This window comes from Mastomys coucha, unplaced genomic scaffold (genome assembly GCF_008632895.1).
Source record: "Mastomys coucha isolate ucsf_1 unplaced genomic scaffold, UCSF_Mcou_1 pScaffold12, whole genome shotgun sequence".
Classification (NCBI taxonomy): Eukaryota; Metazoa; Chordata; class Mammalia; order Rodentia; family Muridae; genus Mastomys; species Mastomys coucha.
The window spans coordinates 70319560-70324947 of NW_022196894.1; the positions used below are offsets into that span (position 1 = coordinate 70319560).

The window sequence follows — 5388 nt, forward strand, 5'->3', positions numbered from 1 at the left end:
TTTTTTTTTGCACTGCCACAACTAGGACTGATTAGGTCTGAGGACATTCAGGGGCATTTCATGAAGAAGCATAATTGAAGTCCAAGTATACTTAGGCTTGGGGATTTAATTCCAAGCAATCCCCTTTCTAAAATGTGAACTTGGAGTCTCTCCAGGTTTCTCCCTGTCTCACTTTAAATCACCATTATATATTACAGTAGCGGCCATGCAAATGAATGCATTCCTACAAGTTCAGGGCGCTTAACCAAGCCTATGAGGATAAAGGGACATGGCATAGTCGATGACTTCTACCTTTCTCTTGTCTTACATTTGATGTTGATTAAATTTCCATGTTTTCTAAAAGGGCCGAAAAATCTGGATTCATTTTCTAAGTAATAAGATGGAGATATTCTTTGATACAGTCAAACAAAAAGTAGAGCAAATTTTGAAAAGGAGGAAGAGAATTAGCCAAGTGAGAGTCAGTGTATTAGGGGTACTCTTCCTGGAATGTAAAAAAGTGATAGGGCAAAGAGAAATGGCAAGGAACTTACAGCTTTGTTTGATCTGGTTGTTGGGCAAATAGCTGTCTTCACACAAGCTTAGTTCTAGCATTTGAACCTTGAACTGTTCTTAGAAACCATCTTATGAACCATCTTATGAATCACACAAACCTAAACTGTTCTTATAAACGTCAGGGATTCATTATTTTTCAGTTCCAGAGGCTGGCAGGTACAGTATCAAGGTGCTATGAGGTTTGACATTTGGGGAAAGCTCGTTCCTCATAGAAGACTTCTTCCATGTGCCTTCTTTGGCAACGTGTAGAGACACGTTCCCAGGCCTCTTTCCTAAAAGTACTGTGACAGTTAGTCATAGCTGTCAGCTGGACTGGATTTGGAATTGAAAAGCTACTGGGTAATCTTGTAAGGTATTTTCCTGACTTGTTTATTTGAAGTGAGAAGGCTCATTCTTCATGTGGTCAGCACCTTCCAGTGGCAGACCAGAAAGTATGTCTGAAGATAAAAACATAGTTTCTTTGCCTTTGTGCCTCATTGGCAAATTTATCCACCCTGCCAGCAAGTTCATATCTCCTATTGGTGAATACATCTACCCTGTTGCTGGTGTGGCTGCTGCCACATTCTTTCACTGATACCAGAACCCTGCTTCTTCAGCTTCAAAATGAGGCTGAAGAGATATGGCTCTCTACAACTCCTGTAGACACCCAGCCCTTGCGTAGGACTGTTGAGACATCCAGGTTCATGGACTAAGCAGCTACTAGAGTCTCATCCTGTCCAGTATGAAGACAACCTTTGTTGCTTTACTCAGGAGCAACATATCATATAAGTCAACCTAATAACCGCCCTTTTGACATATATTCATTCAGTTGGATTTATTTCTCTAGCAGATCCTGAATAAGTTAATCACTAATCCTGACATACATTCATTCAGTTGGATTTATTTCTCTAGCGGATCCTGAATAAGTTAGTCAATGACTTAACTACCTCCCAAAGACCTCAAATCATAAAACCACCACTATTGTAGGTTACAAATTTGGGAGACAATCCTGAAGGGATCAAACAAAGTTATTTTCCTCTTGAGTGAGTTCTTGGTTCAACCTCTCTCGTACTTTGGGGCTATGGTCTGAATGCTACATTACTCTCATTTCATACCTTGAAATCCTAACCTCCAGTGTAATTGCATGATGAAGGAAGGGCTTTACAAAGTGGTTTGATCTTAGGGGTGGAGTTTAGCTTAGCTCCTTCTGAGAAAATTCTAAGAGATGTGTACGCAAAGACCCCTTTACTTATTTCTCTCCAAATGTGGAAAAAGCCAGAAGGCCCTAAATGGCAGGAAAAAAAAGTCCCTTACCAGACATGGGATTTGCTTCTAACTTGGGCTTTTCAACCTTTGTGAGTTGCCTCCTGTTTGTTATTTTGTTATAGCAGCCCATTAGGCTGAGATAACCCATCTTCACTGTCGTCTGCACCAGCAATGGGAGGGGAGAAGCTGGAGAGATCCAGTCCCATTCTACCCCTTCCATGATCCACACAGAAAGGTTGGTCTTTAAACTGTCATGCAGTCTCAAGCAGCTGCTGCATACCTGTTATTGGCCAGACCTTTCAGGATGACGATGTTTCTCTGGGAAGAACAGAAAACAAACACATGGAAAAAATAGATGTAACTACATTCCTCAGGCCCCCCTTCCCTTTCTCTAGAAATATGATTTCCCTATTAGGATCAGATGATCTTTGAGAATCCCCCCAACAAGAAGTTATTATAGTACCTTTTACTTTTTTTCTCTTATAGCCCTAGAGCCATTGATGGCTTTGAAGATGGGAGGCAATGTGCCAAGAATATGCAGTGTCTGAACTGAGAAAGGCAATGAGGAGATTCTCCTCTAGCATCTCCAGGAAAAAGGCAGTGTGGCTGCCAACTTGGTAAAACCCACTTAGATCTTCTGGGCCACTCAATTTTAACACAGTTTGTTTTGTTTTAAGGACCTTGCTAATGGTAATTTATTATGGCAGCAACAGGAAGCACACACCTTTGTTTGCGGTGATGATTTGTATCTTCTCCTTCTTCCTTGTGCTGTGCTTCTATATTTTACGGGCTCCTATAATTAATGTCATTTCTTTCATGAAGCTACTTACTTGCCATTTCACACACTGAAGACAATTCTCTTTCCTCCCTCCCTCCCTCCCTCCCTGACCCATCTCCCTCTGATTCTCTTGACTTTCTTGATTCGCTGTCTCTTTCTATGTGTGTCTCTGTCTCTGTCGGTTTCTCGGTTTCTCTGTCTCTCTGTCTCTCTGTCTCTCTGTCTCTCTGTCTCTCTCTCTCTCTCTCTCTCTCTCTCTCTCTCTCTCTCTCTCTCTCTCTCTCGTGTGTGTGTGGGGGGGTCAGAGGTCAACCTTGTCTCTGTCTCTGCCTGTCTCTTTCTTCTCCCTCTTCTCTCTTCTCTCCCTCTCCCTCTTTCCCTCTCCCTCTCTCGTGTGTGTGTGTGTGTGTGTGTGTGTGTGTGTGTGTGTGTGTGTGTGTGTGTCTATGTCAGAGGTCAACCTCTGACTGGTATGGCCTTTCTGGTCTGGGACCTGGTACTCACTGATTCTGTTAAGCTGACTTGGCCACAGGGCTCTGCAGAGCAGCTGTCTCCACACCCAACTTTGTACTTGGGTGCTGGGAATAGAATCCAGGTCTTTATATCTTCACAACAAATGCTTTACCACTAAGCTGTCTCTCCAAGAACATAGTTCTTAACAATCTATTACACATTTTTGGTTGAAGACTTAATACTGATGACCTAAAAAAATGTTCATGTCTTATTCTGCACACAATTACACATGTCTCCAGCATGAATTCCCTTTGTTTTGAGACTCTAAAAGTATGTTTTTGATTTTGTCTAACATTACTCATTTGGGAACTAAACATTGACTATCTAATATGCATAATAATCTCCTGTAGTGCTACTGATATATATCTTACATGAGTGTGTTTATAGTATATAAAAGAGTGCCTAGATTATAAAACTAAAGTAAAGCCATCTTCTAGTAACATATGAATTTAATTGATAGAATCTAATAAAAAAATCTAAGCATTGCTATATCTGTTTTGATGGATTTGTTACATATATTTATTATTTAGCAGTTATTAAAAAAAATAAAAGGATAGTGATTTTGTTTTTTTCCCAGTTTGTTGAGCTCCAGGAAAACTAAATTCATTTTGTTGCATTATTTACAGAAACAAATATATCACCCTCTAGGCTATCTTACTTTAAAAGAAAAAAAAATCAATACAAATAAATGATCTCTTTCCTCTACAGGTCTCACACAGTTTGCATATTGCAAAATCTTAGGTTCTGCTTTTCTATCCACAAGATCATATATTTATTGCTCCATTATAATTTAGATATGCATGCTGTTTTCTTGGAACACAAAGCCATCTCTCTGAATGATCAAGCCGAGGGAAGACTTTGAAGACTGCCCTCTAGCTCCTAGTCCCCTTCTTCCCCGAAATTCATGGTTTTAGGTTTGTTTTTAATGCACTTTACTTTAAAACACTTGTCGCCTGCCAGTGTTTCAAAATACTTCTTTGGACAGCTTGAATTCATTAGAGAGAGAGAGAGAGAGAGAGAGAGAGAGAGAGAGAGAGAGAGGGAGAGGGAGAGAGAGGAAGCCTCAAAGACCTTGTTCTAGTGAAAGAATATCCACACTCACAACTGAGAAACCACAAGACACCATGTATAAGATCAAAACCCACAATAAGGTCATCTAATTTTCCCAGGTGGGAAATACTAACTTACTGAGCCACAACAGTTTCAATAGGGGCGGAGAGAGGGACAGAGAGTTAGGCACACATGGTTTTGAGCTATACAAAAGCTAACTCTGGGACCCAACAACCCAAAAGGCCATCACTTGTCTTCTTCAGACCACCCAGAGGAGTGGAGAATACCACTCCAGCAAACAATGAAAACAAATCCCGTATGGCAGCTAGGGAAAGACTCACCCCTTCACAGAACTTGTTTTTAGAGATTTAAAAAAAAAAAAAAAGCCCCTGAAACTTACACCAGGTTCTTGAGCTGCATTCTCCAATTCATTGCCAGGGACACAATGATCCGAGACATACCACAGGAATCCCAGGATGTCCTGAGACCTCAGCACTATTATTCACTATATAATTGTTGCATGAAAAAGGGAGCGACATGTTCTTGGTGCAGTACTTCATAGACAATGCCTTAGATTCAAGGGCTACACTAACAGTTTGAAAACATGAAGTCTTTGCAGTTGGCATATATAAGGTATACAGTGTTTTTCTTTTTCTTTCTTTCTTTCTTTTTTTTTTTTTTTTTTTTTTTTTTTTTTTTTTTTTTTTTTTTTTTTTGGATGCTGGGCCTCTGTGGCACAATAGAGAGCTTTTTTTTTTGATAAAATTCCAGGTGCTATAGCATAAACACCTGCTTGTCTTTCCTCCACCCATCTTAACCTTTCGTGCTTTCTAAGACAGCCTTTGTTTCAAATGGTCACTGTTACTGCAGAGGTATGTGCTATGTGCTGGACTGGGGATGAAACAAGGTAGGTAGTGAAGTATCATTAGAATGGTTATCCTAATGGTGACTTGGCCATCTAGTTCTCTACAAAAGGATTAGCATTTACCCGAGCATGGAATACCTTTCACTGGACTTTGCTGTATTTGTGTGTAATTCCTGGCATGCTGCAGCCACTGTAACAATCTGGAAGCCACTGTGTATAAATCACTAGCTATAGAGATTGAAAGAAACTTTCAAGGGAAATTTTCGTGGTTTTCTTAATTGTATAATCTAAAAAAAGGTGATTTAAAACTTTTAAGAATATATTTATATTATTTAATTGCATTAAATTAAAGCTCATTCCTTCTTTCCTTTTGTTCTTCTTTCTT

At 39.8% G+C, this 5388-nt stretch overlaps 1 long non-coding RNA gene across 2 annotated transcripts in view; it reads left to right on the forward strand.

Moving 5' to 3' along the window:
* LOC116086497 overlaps positions 1–5388 on the forward strand; it is a 27142-nt gene that overhangs the window by 15586 nt on the left and 6168 nt on the right. Inside the window, exon 2 of one of the 2 annotated variants that reach the window (XR_004116956.1) lies at positions 2284–2414. The exons of the other annotated variant lie outside the window; for it this stretch is intronic. This is a non-coding gene — a long non-coding RNA (uncharacterized LOC116086497). The remainder of the gene's footprint in view (positions 1–2283; positions 2415–5388) is intronic. 2 annotated transcript variants of the gene reach the window in all.